Source organism: Juglans regia, chromosome 9, assembly GCF_001411555.2.
Source record: "Juglans regia cultivar Chandler chromosome 9, Walnut 2.0, whole genome shotgun sequence".
Taxonomy (NCBI): Eukaryota; Viridiplantae; Streptophyta; class Magnoliopsida; order Fagales; family Juglandaceae; genus Juglans; species Juglans regia.
In genome coordinates this window covers 10,689,670-10,707,890 of record NC_049909.1, presented here as the reverse complement: position 1 = coordinate 10,707,890, position 18,221 = coordinate 10,689,670, and the positions used below count along the sequence as shown (strand labels likewise).

Here is an 18,221-nt window from a genome sequence, read left to right as displayed (position 1 = left end):
CGGTTGGTTAAGCCTAGGGTTTGGGCATGAGGCTGGTGGCTGTGGGCTTCGTGGGACAGAACTATCGTGGCTAAGATTGGGAGGGAAAGGAAGACAGAGGTGTTAGGTTGAGCTTGGGAACGATGGTGGCATGGGGGTGATCGCGGCGAGGCTTGGTGACAGCTCTGGAAGAACAGGGGTTGAGGTCGTCGGTTGAGAGAAATAGAGAAGAGGAGAGAGAGAGAGAGAGAGAGAGAGAGAGAGAGAGAGAGAGAGAGAGAGAGAGAGAGAGAGAGAGAGAGAGAGACGTAACGGCTGGGGTGCAGGGCCGTTCTGGGTTGATACGTCGATAACTTGCAGTGGTGCGGCAGCCTTCGTGGCGGTGGCACTAGGTTATCGAGTTACGGGGGTGCACGTCAGTTGGCTGCTGGGCCGTTCTGGGTTGATACGCCGATAGCTTGCAGTGGTGCGGCATCCTTTGTGGTGGCAGCACTAGGTTATCAAGAGAGAGGAGAGAAATCAAGGGATGAGATGCAGAGGGGAAGAGAGGGATCGGGAAGGGGAGAAGCCGAGAGAGGCCGTTGGGGAGTTTCAGATTTTTTTTTGGGGGTGGGGTTGACGACGCTGAAGGGAGGTGAGAGAGAGAAGAGAGGAAAGAAAAGGGATTAGGGTTTTAATCCCATCCCTACTAACCTAGATCCAACGGTGGAGATTAAACATGGAGAATTAAACCAACTAAAATAAAAGACAGATAGAAATAAGGAATATAAATAATTGCAAGGGAAATACATTGAATTTTAAACCAACTTTTATTTTTGATCTGAAAATAAGAATCTTCATCATAAAATAAAATGATGAGTTTTATTAAATATTTCTAAGAGAAATAAAAGCATCTAAATAAATAGAGTTTTTAACATAAAATGCAATAGTGAATATTAAATAATACTATTAAAGAACTAAAATAATTTAAATAAAATAATTTTCTAAAACTATATTATTATCGAGACTCCAAAATATAAAGAGGCTTACTTGGAATATGGACTTGGTTCAATAATACTAAAAACACCCCATTTAAAATAATTTTGGAACCTTTAAAATATTTGAAAGATTTTAGAATATTTGGCTCAATTTAAAATCATCTGCTAGATTTAAAATAAATGTTTGAGATTTAAAACGATTATGCGAGGCTTATGACCAACTCGAGAGGAAAATGAGCGGTTGGCCACAGTTGCACAAGTGGATTATTGGCTTCAAATAAATTGAAGATCACAAGGATTCATCCATTGGAAATGAGATGGATGATTGTATAAAGGATTGAGAAAATTACAAAAGTACTTTGTATCACAATTGACAATGCCAGTGCCAATGAAACTACAATAGATTGGTTCAAGTGGAATACGACAATAAAAGAGGATATAATTCACGAGAATGAGTTTATCCATATTTGATGTTGTGTTCATATCATCAACCTCATAGTTTCTAAGGAGTTGTAGAAGGTTGATGATTCAATTAACAAAGTCTGCAACCTTGTGAGATATGTGAAGGCTTCCCCCCAAAGGAGTTTAAGGCTCTAACTGAATAGCTTGAGATTCCATCTTCTAATATGTTGAGCTTGGATGTTCCCACTAAATGGAACTCTACATACATGATATTGGATGTAGCGCAAAAGTAAAAAAGAGCGTTTGAGCGGATGGAGGCTGAGGATAGTGGCCTAAGGTATGCTTTGCTAAAGTCAGTAGGGTAGAAGGGGGCTCGATGCACCAGACATTGTTGATTGTGCGAAAATGTGGTACTTTGTTCAATTTTTGAAGTTATTTTTCGACATAATTGTGTGCATATCTAGTTCCAAAAAGTATATTGTGAACATGTACTTTGAGGAGCTCTCGGGGCTTTATGACCACTTTCAACAAAGCTATGATGACACTGTCACATTATTGAATGTTATGCCAATGAGGATGAAATCCAAATATGATAAATATTGTAGGGATGTTGAGAAGATAAATAGATTATTATTTATGGCTACGATTCTTGACCTCCGATATAAGTTGGTTATTGTAGAATTCTGGATCAGAGACGTATTTGGTGATGAGAAGTTTGGTGGGTTTATTAGAGTGTTGAAGAGTGATATTGATGACTTATATAACCATTACAACAACATTGATCAGTCTTCAAGCCAAGGTGGTAGCTCTTCATGACCGATCGGCTTGACATCTTCCATAGATGACACATGGAAGAAGTTCACCTATTTTGATGCGAAGGTAACATTAAATCCAAGCATCGAGAAATACTATGCAGTGTAAGTTTTAGGTTGAACATTATTTTATGGAAGATGTTGAGGTACCTAATGATACATTTCATATATTAACTTGGTGGAAGGTTCATTCCATCAAGTTTCCAATCCTTTCCTGAGTAGTTTGGGATGTGCTAACCATTTCTATCACTACGGTTGTCTCTGAGTCGACGTTTAGCATCGGAGGTCACGTGTTGGATGCTTATTAGATTTCATTGGCTCCGACTACTACGGAGACCCTCGTTTGCACACAGAACTGGCTAAGTTCAACACCCATTAGACTAGAAACAGTTGATGATGACAAGAGCTATAGGCTTGAATTGGATAACTATATGCTTTTAAATGATTAATTACAGATTTTTAAAGTTTTAATTATTGAACTTATAATTTTTATGATTTTGTAGATCTAACTGTGAACTCCAAAATAATTACGGATGATTGAGAAGGATGCACCGTGAGATGGAGTCCAGGCTGTCTGATATATCATTAACTTGGATTTGAGGTACTTAATTGTTAGTATGTTTAATTTGGCTAAGTAGTGTACATTACTAATGTTTAATTTTTTTTTCAATTTCCAAAACAATGCAGGATGCTTGGAATTGGAGGCTGATGGTGCTAATAGTTATCGTAATCACTAATTTGTAGTTTTTTTTTTAATTATGATATGAAATTACCCAAGTACCCTTGTAATGCAGCGGAAATATCTACCAATTCACTCAAAAAATTGGTTAGTATTCAAGCATGCAATTAATTTAATAATTAAACAATAACATAAAATAAATAAATTTCATAACACTAAGATTGGTATCGAAGGGAAACTTTTTAAAGAATTCTTTAAAGGTAAAACCATACAGGACAGCCAAACCCAGGAAAGTCAATCTTATTATTTGAAAATCAATTACAAGTAAATCTCAATTACAAATCCTTTGTCAATTGACACTCTTACTTGACCAGACAAATGACTCATTTGTCTTCTACCGCAGTAGCAGCCAGAACCTCTGACAATATTTAAACATTGACTTTTCTCTTGAAACTCCAGTGGCTGAAACTCGACTAATCAATTCTCCAACATGGAGTATGCACGCACTTAAAAAAGAGAGATAAAATACTAGAAAATACGCTCAAGTACCACTCTCAAAGAAAAACAATATGAAAATTTTCTAAGGAATTTTCTCACTAAAATATGCACTAGAAAGTGCTCTAGAAAATATAATGATCTGAATCTCTAACGATCTTAACTAGTAGAATCCCTTAAATAAACTATCTGGAAAGAGTTCCAGTTTCAGTAAGATTCTACTGACAGATAGAATCTATCGCGAAGACGTCTCCTGATGGATTGCTGACATGTCGCGATAACTCTTCTCTGTAGTAACTGATTTCTGTTCAGCTTCTGTTTTCGATAACTTCTTAATAGTTCGAAATTCTTTCTGCTTGATATCTTCTTTTTGAATCTTCTATCCAGATCACTTGATATCTCCGATCTTTTCGAACATTCAATCTTGATCAAAAGTCTTTTGAACTTTTATCTATTTAACCACTTATCTTAGAATTCAAATATTCATAGATAAAGGTAAAGACAAAACTTTATCTATTAATCTATTTATATTTGAATTTAAATATTCATAGATAAAGATAAAGATAAATTAAATTCATCCAATAATTCAAATAGGTTCTAGTCATCTAATCCTAGCCAACAAACTTTTACATTAACAATTTCCCCCTTTGGCGGATTGGTGACAAAACCAACTTGATGAATGTAATATAAACATGAGACAAACACAACCAGTAGACCAAGATCTCGTGAAGAAAATCTTAATACAGTAATGAGAAGAAATGACATAAAACACTCTTTGAAATTAGTCTCAACAAAATCAAATGTTAGACGTAATCTAAACCTACTGAAATAGTGTTCTAATTATCATCAATAACCATGTTCAGTATTTAGTTCTCCCCCTTAATATTCTGCTGCTCCCCATCAATCTTCTACTGCTACTCCCCCTCACTTTTGACTCTCCCTTCACAAAAGATCTTTTAACGCAAAGACTTTTTAACTCCCCCTCAATAGTACATTTAAATCTCTCCATTTTTGTCACTAATCTGACAAGACGCATAAAATAATAAATACCACTTATGTGAGCCGAAATGAAGACACTAAAAAAGACATGATGAACAACTCCCATGTGTCAACTTTTCATGGATTAAATGCACCTGATGTATGAGCATGAATGCAAGTAAAATCATGACAAAATGAATGAAATAGCTTGGTTGAGATATAAAAGCAAACACTTAGTAGGCATAGCATAAAAACCGAAGTGTATAATCCTAACACTAACTCATACCTCAATATATTTTATATTTTCATATTTATTTTATATAAACCAAAATAAATAAATAATAATAAAAAGTTTTAACAAAAATTTTATTTTTATATATATAAGCAATGGGGTAAGTAACCTGCCTAGATGCATCTTACTTCAAAATATAGTGTGACTCACAAAAAAGCATTCAATAAATTACACCCTCTTATTTGTAACAATCACCATGGATGTTCACACTTCATAAAAGCGTCAATGTCAAACTTTATGTGAGCGTGTGAGTGAACAAACTTATATATAAAATTAACTCTTTATTTCTTTTTCTCTTCAATATATTTTTGATAAATTTATTCGTGAGTATTTTCTTCTTATAGATGCTCTTAAGAGATTGTCACTCATCTCAAAAGTCAAACTTTATGCTAAGGCCCAGATACATGAGTATCTCCTCCAAACACTAGTTTACATAACCCTTTTTTTATATCCATTTTTGTTGCTCACCTTTTTCCACAATAATTTGAGCCACGATTATTTCTATAAGAACTTAAGGATAGATCCGTGTATGGTGTTTGTCTTTTTCCACAATTATATAACACCGACTTTTTCTACATGGATCAACTATTTGTATTTGGTAATGGAAGATCTCTCTATTATTGCACTAGGTTCAACTAGTATTAGTCAATTCAAGGTATAGACTCCCTCTGTGGCACCCTCGACCCCCACGTGTTATTTTAGTGGAGTTCGTGACACCGGGATGATGATCACACGGATCACGCACCCATCAACCAGTGCTCAGAGTGTGTACCACATGCAATAAGTGTACAAAATAATATACGCAGCGGAGAAATAAAAAGTCTTTCTTCATTCAGTACCAGAATTTGTTTTAAAAAAAAACATATAACATAACTTTACAAGGATTAAACTGTCATCCGACAGATAAAGTAAATACAGAAAATAACATAGGGGAAACAAATCCCATAACACTGAACAGTAACTCAGCAAGTCAACCCTCTGGCGGAGCTGATTCCTCAGGTTCATACTCAGGCTCTGCGTCAGATTCTACGGAACCATAAAACGGAACCGTAGGGTAAAACACCACCATGAGATTATGACATCTCAGTACATAATTAACCGAAATAACATTCAAGAGATATAAAAAATAACACGCGTCCCCAAACGCACATAATTCACAATAATACCAAATATATATTTATTCCCAAAATACTCTTTTTAACTACTTACACCAAAAATCCCATTTTGGTACAATCAGAATTATTAGTCATTAAGCATGCGCCACGGTCTCCCCTAGGGACCATCCGCACGACCTGGCTCTCTTCGTCACATCACGGGTAACGTCCGTGCATGAGACTTCGTAATGTAGCCGATCATCCTCTAACCTCGCCAGCCAAAGGTCACAGAATCGGTACGGGAGCGTTACCGTCCCGTCCATTCCCTTTGTCGCCTTGCGACAACGCAGGGGAAGTCACGTCAGTCAGTTTTGCTCCCGAGTGACCAGAGAAGCTCCACCGAGATAATGCCCCATCTCGGCTTGGGGTCGTGAAACATACGCATCCACACAACAGTATCAATATCCAACAGACTTCGTGACATCACCGCACAATTTAATAAAACGATAAATATGCTTTTCAACAACTTATTGAAATATGCATTTAAATAATTCAATTACAAATTCTCAAATAACGTCGAAATACAGTTTGATACTTTCACACGTAATCCCATCCTCCAATCCAGCTCAAGGCCCAATTTCCAACAAATTAATACAGTCAATAGTTCCACAAATACCACAATTTATAAAGCCAATAAATGCAACAATTTATTTATAAAACTGGAAAATTACATACACACGTTGAGTGGAATAATCTGAAAGATCAATCGAATGGATAGTTGTACAAGGCAATGGTGCAACAGCAGCACACAGCAAGACAGTGCCCAAAAACTTGGGTTTTTGTTACACAGCAACAACCAATAATTTCACAACACCATACACAGCAACAGTCTCACAACACTCACCATTTACAACCCAATTTTAACAAGAAATTGAGTAGAACTAATTTTCAAAAACACAGTACAGCATCCCTCTTTGAACTCTCGGATCACACCCAAAAATTCACAATTTTCGAACCAAACACACTCGAAAAAGCTTACAAAATTCACTTGGTTTTAAAACCTAAAATTCACAGATAACACCAAAATCAGAGATCCCAAAACCATAAGAAGCCGTGGCCTATTTATAGGCCAAATGCGGCGGTTCGCATGGCGTGCGTGTTGCACAGTGGAGGAAGGAAATAACGGCAGCATGCCGTGAAGAAAAAGAAGTCCTCTCGCGGACGCGTGGCACGGTGGCACTCACGGAAGCCATGCCCATCGACACCGAGGAGCTTGTGGAAGGTCAAGTGACCGCGCAATGCCACGGGTTGACAGCAAGCTCACGGGGTGCATGCTGAACGACACGAGAGAGAGAGATAAAGGTGGAGGTGGCTCACGGCTGGGTTCCGTTTTCGGCAGTAGCTGCGTGCTGCGCGCAGGAAGAAGAAGAAGAAAGAAGGATAAGAAGATGAAGAAGTGTGCGGCACAGAAGAGAAGAGATGAAGAGATGAAGCCCTAGCTTCATTTTGACCCAAACGGTGCCGTTCAACTTAAGGGGAGGGGCTGGCTGCTCACAGGCCGCACGGGCTGGGCCGGGGCTATGGGCTGGGCCGGTCTTCGGCTGGGCTTCAGCTAACACACACAACACACACACGGCCCAACGAAATAAAACACAAATAATAAGCCCAAAAACAAACACAAGCCAAAAAAAAAATAAAAACAATACAAATAATCAAAATAACATACTCTAAAATAAATTAACAAAACAATAAAATAAAATACCAAAACAAATAACAAACAACATAATTTAATTAACACATTAATTAAAATAACAATATAACACCTCAAAAATAAGGAATTAAAAAATATAAGTGAAACTAGAGATCTCACACCCTCTATGGTAAGCATCTCAATAATAAATATGGAACTTAATTATAATGTGCATACATATAAGTTCCTCACAGTGCTTTGTAAATGAACTTTGTCAAGATAACCCATAGGGTTAGTATGCACAAACTAGACTGCACAAAGTAGAGAGATGCATAAATTCAAAATTTTATTTTGTGAGAACACATGTGCTCAAAATTTTGACATATCAAGCATGCACTTCCCAAAACAAAAACAAAACAGAAAAATAATGTATTTTACCCTGAAAAATAGAAACATAAAACTAAAACTAAACAAAGATGCATGTCCTAGGCTAATGATATGCAAAGAATGCAAGAACATGCAAGTAGTCCTATTGCTTAATGTCACACACTCGTTCATCTAAAGACTTTAGGAAAACCCTCATACGAACTTTCAAATAAGCATAGTTTTCCTCATCAAAGTGTGACAAGACATATAATGATGATGAAATGATATACAAGGACACGGGTCACACTCAAACATTGATGCCAATTGAAATTACCAAAGTACCCCTGTAATGCAACGGAAATATCTATCAATTCACTCAACAAATTGGTTAGTATTCGAGCATGCAATTAATTTAATAATTAAACAATAACATAAAATAAAGAAATTGCATAACACTAAGATTGGTATCGAAGGGAAACCCTTTAAAGAATTAAAGGTAAAACTCTTACGAGGTAGCCAAACAATCTTATTATTTGAAAATCAATTATAAGTAAAGCTCAATTACAAAACTTTTTTCAATTGACACTCTTACTTGACCATACAAATGACTCATTTTTCTTTTACCGCAATAGCAGCCAGAACTTCTGACAATCTTCAAACATTGGCTTTTCTCCTGGAACTCCAGTGGCTGAAACTCGACCAATCAATTCTCCAACATGGAGTATGCACGCACTTAAAAAAGAGAGATAAAACATTAGAAAATTCTCTTAAGAACTTTTTCACACTCAAGTACCACTCTCTGTGAGAATCAATATGAAAATTCTCTAAGAAATCTTCTGACTAAAATATGCACTGGAAAATGCTCTAGAAAATATAAAGATCTAAATCTCTAACGATCTTAACTAGTAGAATGCCTTAAATAAGCTATCTGGAAAGAGTTCCAGTTTCAATAAGATTCTACTGACGGATAGAATCTGTCGCAAAGACATCACCTGACGGATTGCTGACATGTTGCAATAACTCTTCTCTGCAGTAATTGATTTCTGTTAAGCTTCTGTTCTGGATAACTTCTTAATAGTTAGAAATCTTTCTGCATGATATCTTCTTTTTGAATCTTCTATCCATATCACTTGATATCTCCTACCATTTTGAACTTTTATCTATTTAACCACTTATCTTAGAATTCAAATATTCATAGATAAAGATAAAGACAAATATTTATCTATTAATCTATTTATTTTTGAATTTAAATAAAGATAAAGACAAATTACATTCATCCAATAATTCAAATAGCTCCTAGTCATCTAATCCTAGCTAACAAACTTGTACATTAATATGATACATTATTACATTGTAAATTGGTTGAGAACTTTGGTGAAGTTGGTTAGGGTTGGTTGTGATTGTGGTGGACATGTGGTTGTTTGGTGATTGTGATTGTAATTGTGGTGGTTGACAAGTTACGAACTTGTGATTGTGGAGGTTGTTGGTTGTGATTGTGGTGGTTGTTTGGTCATTTCGAGCCTTTTTTATTTACATTGTGATTGTGATTGTCCATTGTATTTATGTAATTTATTCATTGTATTTATGTTTTTTTAATTGTTTTACAATATTTTTCAGAAATGGGAAGCCCACTAGGTTGTTGGTGATTTTTAGTCTTTTTTTTTTTTTAATTTTTGAAATAGGCTTTTTGGAAATGGGGAGCCCAAAGAGAGTTTGGGCCTTAGGCCAACTCCAACTCTGATTAGAGCTCAGATCCCCAATTCCGACACCCATCAGAGTCAGAGTTAGATTCTGAAATTACCTCCAACTCTAGTTGGAGGTGGGCTTTCCGACTCTGTTGGATTCGGAGGCCACACCTAATTGTAAGCTTGATGTAACAGTCCGCTAGAAATTCATTGGTGGAATTTCTATTGACTTTAGGAATCTCGTAAAAATTTCATAAGTTTTTACGAATCGACCAATCGCATAGGTTTTAGTCTGTCAACATAGTCGGTGTTATCACTCACTATGACGCTAGAAATATGAGTTTTATTTATTTGAGGTGGTTAGAAGTGTCAGAATGCATTATGGTCTACGCCATTAGACTTAGTGGATTATTTAGGATTTTATGGTGCAATATCCTATTTTCATAATTTCGGACGAAACGTTTGTTGGAAATTGTGAAATTATTTTTAGGGGCACTTCGAGGTTGAATTTTGGTAAAATATTTTCACTGTAGGTTAATATGAATATTTAAGAATTTTTAGTGTTAAGTTTATGATTCACTTTTTTGGAGTGAATAGTAACCTCGGTAAGCGCACCAATTGCAGTGTTTCAAAATCACAGTGTGTAATATCCAAATTAGATTAGAGAAATTTTATTTGGATACTTGGCAAGATCTTAGCCACACTTAGTGAATAATATTAGACACTTGGCACCATGAGGAGCGTTTGATGGATTTGAAGGAACCAAGCTGCGAAATCATGTCACTTAAGCAAAATTTTGTTTCATCTGCACAACCAAATCGTGCCAGATCAAAGAGGTTTTCAATCCTAGTGAAACCCTAAAGGGTGAGAATCCAATTGAAAGCCCAAAAACATTGTTGAAATCGAAACCCTAAACGGTTTCCCCAAAACCCTAAAGTTGGTCTCTAAACCTGTTCTAATCCGATTTCTAGCGTTGAGTTTAATCACTTGATTAAATCACTTCCACATGCTATTAATCCCTCAAATTTGTGTTAGAACATCATTATACAACCTTGTTAACCTTGAAAAATTGATTGGACCAAGTGATATTGGATTTGGGCTTGATAGCAACCCAAACCCTCTTTAAACCCCAAAATTTAGGCCCATTCGGTTTAGGCCCATTAAGGCCCACGAATTTGGTCACCATAGGATTGCTTCATGGCTAAGTTTTGTACCCCCACTTGGCTGGCAAGATCGTTACAAGAAGGGCCAAGAAGGTTCTTGAAATACAAAGCTAAAGGGCCACCTCACTCTTTCACTCTTACACTCCACCTTGAGAAAAGATCTTGGACTGATTTTTATGAGAAGAAAAGGCCAACACTCAACCTTTCCTTCAGTTCTATCACTTTCCATAACTTGTGTAAGAGGCTCTCCAGTCCACTTCCCACAGAAAGCAACTCTCTTTCACACTTTTCCTTCATAGAACACAAAAGACATTCTCGGACAGTTTTTCTTACCTCTTTTGAATGCCTGTTTTGAAGCTTTTGTATGTGTTTTCTCGCAATATTTCCTTCATGAAAGTTGTTTCTCTTGGAGTATCGTTTATATGGATATCTTATTTGTTCCATTTGGAGATCATTTTCTTGGTAAAAAGTTGTTTATACCCAAGAAAGGTCATTCTGTGCGATAAATTGGAGAGTGTGTTATATTTTTGAGTTTTTGACCAAGCTAATGAATAGATCTTGGTCCGAAAGTTTTATGGAGTACTGTTAACATGTGTATATGATTATTGGTTGAGGATTTTTTGCATGATTAAAAGTTTTGGTGAAAGATTTTCTTAGGTCTAGAAACTTAGAAACTGGAAGAGGAAAAACAATTTCTGTTTTGAGGAAGTTTAAATCTTTTATGGTTTAATCTTATTCCAATGGTTTTGATATTTTTATTGGAAGATCCTAAGCATTTTATATACATGTTAGAATGTTATTTTGAAGATGTTTGATGTTAGTTTCGAAGATATGAAATTTTATGCATTGAGATATTTGGTTAGGCCAAAGTGATGATGTTCTTGGCTAAATTTATGTTTTGGGTGATGTTTAACCATGTGATCTTGAGTTTGAAGCTTGGATCTGTTTTAGGACACCTTTTTAAACCATGTGATTTTTTGGTTTGAAGATCACTTCTTTATAAGTCATGGATCAAGGGGTTGATCAAAACAAGTTAGAAACAAAATTCTGTTTTGAACTTAGAAGAAAAACCAAAAAGTTCAAGTATGGTTTTAGTGATTTTGATGACTTTTGTTCATGATTCAAAACATGATTATTCTTAAGAATATGTTATGAGTATAGTAGAAGAAAAAGTTTGGTTTAATCATGAGTTTTGAAATTTGAAAGAATTACAACAAAATCAAGGGAAATAGCCTTGTAAGTTTCGGCCCTATAGAGTTTTAATGGTTGTGTTTAGTTTTAAATTTTTCTGAATTGATATTTGAGCTTAGGACAAAATTTACACAAGGTATGTAAATTTTGATGATTTTTGGAGTTAAGATGCAAAATCCTTAAGTTAGGGGTAAAATGGTCATTTTTCCACATGTAGAGGTAAAATGGTAATTTTACTCTAAATTGATATTTTTCCATATTTCTAATTGTTAGTGATTAAGTTCTAATTTTTAGAAATCACTACTATCAGTTTCTCATGATCGCACTTGAGTTTTGTCTCGAAGCACGAAAATCGAGGTAAGTTAGCTTCTAACTTACAATCAGTTTAATGTGTATGAGTGATCAGTAAAGGAACTAAAGTGTATGTATGCATGTTATCATATGTGCCATGCCAATTTATTACATATTTATTTGTTACACAGAATTTATTTTGTCATGAATTATTCATCCGTTACACAAGATATTATGTCACGTATAGCTATACATTGCAAGTATGTCATGTTAAGAATGCCATATATTACATGTATTTCATGTCACGTAATATTCACTGTCACATGTTACGCCATGTTAAGAAATGTTGTATGTTATATGGTATGCCATGTTACGAAATGTTGCATGTTACATGTAAGCCATGTTATGAAATATTCTCTGTTACATTTATGTCTCAAAGTATGTCATGTATGTCGTCTTAGTTCATGTCACATTATGCTACGTCAGGACTTCTGTCTTTTATGTCAAGTTAATGTTACGTCACGTTACGAAATGTCATGTATGCCAGTTAAGTTATTCATGTCAATCATGACCCTAAGCGCTAGGATGGGGTAATATCCTAGTGGAACTCTTTTGTTCACGCTGGAGTGTCTAAATAGGTGTGAAATTCCCTGGGTTGACGAAGTACAGTCAATAGGTTGCGAATGGGGCCTAATTAGCTGGTCACCGGAGCGAGCTAGGCACTAACGCCGATGGTGCCACATATTATGTTACGTGTGTCCACACCAAGTGTGGCACAAATAAATAAGTAATGGGGCCACAACAACTGTGAAGCATGAAGTGTGGGGCCACAACAACTGTGGAGCATACACTACGTGAGACATAGCAATTGTGACATGTAAAATACGTGAGGCCACAACAACTGTGGAGTACGTATTAACGCACTCACAACTGGTATAGAAACCTGTGATGTGATGCAGTAATCGGCAGGGATACACGGCTCAAGGGGATCTGTGTAGCACCCATATGGTCACTTTAATGATTAAGTCTATTGAATAAGATTCCAAGTTTATGCATTTCACGTTCAAGTCATGTTTCACATTATGTTAGGTTCAAGTTTACGTTCACGCGATCATGGTAATCCCATGAGACAAGAATATGTTTCAGGTTCATGTTATGTTATGTTCACGTTTACGTTATGTTCCAAGTTCACATTTATGTTATGTCATGCTCAGGTTCATGTTATGTTTCAAGTCCATGTTATGTTTCAAGTTCACGTTCATGCTATGTTTCAAGTCCATGTTATGTTTCAAGTTACGTTCATGCTAAGCTTCAGTTTCAGTTTAAGTTATGCCAGTTATGTTATGTTGTATGTCAAGATATGCTATGATTACTTATGATTTGATTTTGCATTCATACTTTTACTGCCATGCATGCATCATTAACCTGTGTGGAAGTTTCCTGTTAACTTGCTGAGATTTGTAATCAAATCTTACTGTGGTAGTCCCAACTACCATTCCCCCCGAATGGTAGATTTTGTTACAGGATCTGAAGGAGAAACGAGAATTGACCAACTGGAAACGATCGACTAAACGATGGTGCGACGTAGATAGTAGTACAGTAGTTACCTCAGGTTACTACTTGTATTTGTGTAGTTCAATCTCCAACACTCTTTTGATCACAACCATTTTTGGACTAGTGTTGTGATCATAGTTGTTTAGTACGTCATTATGTATGAAGTATGTTTTAAGTATTTGGGATATTTCGGTTTGGTGCATAGTATTGCTAAAGAAAAAAATTATCCGCTGCGAATATTGCATAATGCTAGATGCATGTTAGGAATATTGCATCTTATATGTCATGAACGGGGGCAGGTAACCTTGTGTTGCATGTCTCGACGCTTCAAATATTCGTCAGATCCCAAGCGGAATTTGGAGGCGTCACATGTACTTTGGGGTGGCTTACGGTGGTTGCATGTGCGACTCTTGTAAGGATGGCAATGGGGCTGCTTCCAACAGCGGAGTCTTGATGTCCGGCGCCGTCTATTGCTGATGATGGTGCATGAGAGTGGAGGACGGTCATGTAGTGAGGCTGGTGGTGTTGTAGCAGTGCATGAAGACCCAGGTAATGGTGACTGCATGTAGGTGTGCATTGAAACGAGAGAGACTCTGAGAGAGAGAACCGAGAGCTTGAGAGAGAACTTACAAGGGAGAAATAAAAAAAGGTAACAGAGGCGTGGGGAGGTGGAACTCAAGGTGGAGAGGGATTCGGGGTTGTGAAAAAAAAACTGAATGGGAAAAGATAAGAGCAGTAACTGTTGGGGTCAGGAAAAATTTTGAAAGATAGGTAGCTTACCCAAAACGACATCGTTTTCTCTTGAAGGCTAGGCTTCAACAGGTCTGGGATTGGGTTTCACGGTGGAACTGGGTGTTACAAAACGTGTAGATATGATTACCAGGGGGAAATTTCCCATGAAAGTCTTGTTCTTTAAACCAGTCGATTTTTTATTTTCATGTACTAACTACCACCACTTTCTCTGGGCTGCAAACCTTAGGTTTATAACTTTCACTTTTAGCATGAAACAAGATGTTGTGCGACGTTATTACTTTCATGAATCCTTGCTTACCACATTTTTTATCATGTGTTGGGAAGTACTTAACGTTTTATATTTAACTCAAGATGGCCACACACAGAGAGGAAAAATACTGTATGTTCCACGTGTGGAGGACAAGAATTGTCACATGCGCATGCTGAAAATCTCATGTATTGATGATCTTGTTGCAAATTCAATGGACATCCTAGAACCACCTCCAGTGGATAGTGATGGAAACAAATGTGAAGATGGTAACTATTTTAATTGTTATAACCTATCTCTCTTGCTTTCACGAAACAACTTCTGCACTCAATTCACCTGAACCTAGCCAAGCTTTTTACATTTTCCTCCCGTTCAAATATTTTTTGTAGGCCTAATTTTGCATTTTATAGATGCATGTAAATATATGTACATGAGCTGACACTTACAAGGATTTCTTTTGGTGCAGTTATGCTAGCAAATGAGCCAGTTGATTTGTTCCTCTTGCCTGGTAGAACTTCCTGTCTTCTGATTTGATTATAAAATGCTCAGCAGTTTCACAAACCAAAATGTAGATAATAGCATTTTCTACATTCAGGACTAGCATTTGACAGATCTGGAAGGCGCCTGGGTCGTGGTGGAGGGTATAGTTATGAATCCTGGCCTATCATTTAAACTTCTATTAGCCTCTGCAATTGTGGGTGCTGAGGGTAGGCGATATCATGTGCTCATTTAGATATAAAATCTCTATTTTAAGCTCCTAAAGTATCGGTATTCATTCAGACTCCAGATGCATATATTTGTTGGTATGGCGTAGCCTCCGAAATAATTGGTGAACCAACTTCTGGAACTGCTATTGTATAGGAAATCTCTCTCTCTCTCTCTCTCTCTCATGCATTTTAAAGGAATTTAACTTCTTTTATTCCTAGATGAAATAGACCTTTTATTCTTATACGCCAATTACAATTTACATGTTAAAGTCATGCATAACTATTGTTGCTTTGTTTGATGAAAATCAATAGTTATGTATGAATACCAAGAGCTAGCAAAGGCAAGGGATTGGAAGCAACCCCTCCTTGGTATGTATGAATTCTTTTTTATTTTGGATAAGTAGTTGGTGAATTCTCGTTTTAAACAATTGCTCAAGGTCCTCTAGTCTGGTTGTAAGGGTATGCTAGTCACTTGAAATGACTGTGTCTGTTTCTGCAGTTGTGCTGTCATATTCTGTTCAGATAATGGATGAAGGAGTTATAGCAGTCACTCCAAATGACATTCCTGTGGATGCTCTCGTATCCCCAGTCGGTGTGATTCCTATTAGCCAAGCTGCTTTAGACAGGTAACACTATGTAAATCCTTCATTCTACTGATATTTAGATTTGTTGTGATTCTTTTCTATGCCAAATCAGTTAAGTCTGTACAAGATGAAGCTTTGACATGCACTTGGAAGTTGGAAACCAAACCAGTTGATTGCTTTCTTCGATAATGGGATCTTCATCCTCTAAGAAATTGGAGTTTGGTTATGTCATAAGCGGTCCAAGAATTGTATGGTCTCGATTGTTTGAAATAATACGATTATACTATGAAAGGATTGGGATTTTATGTCATGATTGGTTATATATAACCAACATACTCGGGATTTTAGAAGTGCCATTCAAGCTTTATTCCTTAATAAATCAGTTTCATTAAAAGCAATAATAATATTCCTAAGAAGTCCACCACTACTGGTTCAAGGTATCTTATGCTGATTCTTTCGGCATCTGATGTAAGGTTGCTTCTAACCCCCATCCCACCTTTAAATATATAAGCCCCTTCAAGATTCAAACCAGGCAATGCGGAAGTGTTCAATTAAGTGAGGTATGCTGCTACATCATATATGAATTTAGCCACTAAATAAATAGAAAGACCAAGTTGTGATTTCTTCAGGTAAATGATTATAAAAAAAAAAGCAATATCAGGAACAGCAGGAACAAACGGGCCATGAAATCTCGAAGCTGCCTAACTATCATGTGAAAAGTCGTCTATATTAAAAGTTGGAAATAGTATATACACAATTATTTTACAATTTTTACACAATCTTTCATTAAATAATTATTGCCTTTTGAATTTAAACCCATCAAATTCATACAAAAATCAATTAAAATCAAAGAAGGAAATGATGGTATGCTCCATAGATTTGTTCCCTCATTTTGACCACTTGTGTATTTATTTATTTTTTAATTTTTCTTTTTTCTTAATAATTAAGAAAGTGACTATTAGTATATTTGTGTATTTGTTTTATTTTTTAAAAATATTTAAAGATGTTTAAACAATATGAGAAAGAAAAAGGAAAAAAATAAAATAGAAATAATTTACATTAAAGAGCATGCCCAGTGGTAAAAACTGGTCAGCATACTAGCAGCATCCAATTAAAGAATAGTAATGTTTTATTGAAGAGTTGTAAAATGGTTGTGTATATATCATTTTTTTTTTTTTTGAAAATTCAAATAACATATCTAAGAGATGCTATTGAAGAAAGCAAATAGCTGTTTTGGTTTCCAACTTTTTTTTTTATAAGTGAGAAATTTATTGATAAACGTAATTAGGCAAAACCCAAATATACAGGAAGTGTACATAGAGAGACACCTAATTGCAAGCCAACCATGGAAAATATTACAAAACTCATTAATCCCATCCAATACAATAACCGAAGCCCAAAGCAAAAAAGTATGATAAAAGAAAGCTCCAATCCCTTCCATCGATCATTCTTTATTCTCAAAACAACGCCCATTCCTCTCATTTCAAATACACCACATAAGACAAAAAGAAACCATCTTCCAAACGATTGCTATGTGACGATTTCCTAGAAGCACTCTCCAACATGCAAAGAGGTTCACCACCCTCTTGGGCATCACCCAAGCAATTCTTGCTTTAGCAAATACCCCGTCCCACAAAACCTTTGACACATCACAATGAAGAAGAAGATGATCTGCCAATTCACACAATCTTTTGCACATAAAGTACCAATCCATTACAACGATACCACGCTTTCTTAACTTATCAATGGTAAGAATTTTTTCGTGAGAAGCCAAACACCCAAAGAAAGCCACCTTAAGAGGCACCTTGTATCTCCAAATATTTTTCCATGGAAAAAAATATGTTGGAGAATGTGACGCCAAGGCCTTGTATAAAGATCTAACCAAGAATTTCTTATTACCAAGCTGATTCCAAAGCAATCTATCATCCCTTCCAGAATTTATGTTTAAAGCATAAAGCAAACTATAAAAATCAGTAATGTCCCATACTTTCCAATCTTGGACACCTCTAATAAAGCTTACCGACCACTGAATAAATACAGCAGAATTATCCATGTAATCAGTCACGAAGGAAACTTTATTCAAAGCAATTCTGTAGAGAGAGGGGAAAATATTCTTCAATGCCTCATTCCCACACCACAAGTCATGCCAAAAACTGATCCAGTTTCCCCTACCCACCTCAAATATGAAATTTTTGAAGAACTTCTCCCATCCATTTTGAATGAATTTCCACACTCCCACACCATATACCCCTCTTACTTCATTGGAGCACCAACCTCCCTAA

At 36.2% G+C, this 18,221-nt stretch overlaps 1 pseudogene; it reads left to right on the top strand.

Annotated features, from left to right (window-relative positions):
* LOC109000216 overlaps nucleotides 1-15,985 on the top strand; it is a 43,822-nt pseudogene extending 27,837 nt beyond the window's left edge.
* The last annotated feature ends 2,236 nt before the right edge of the window (nucleotides 15,986-18,221 follow it).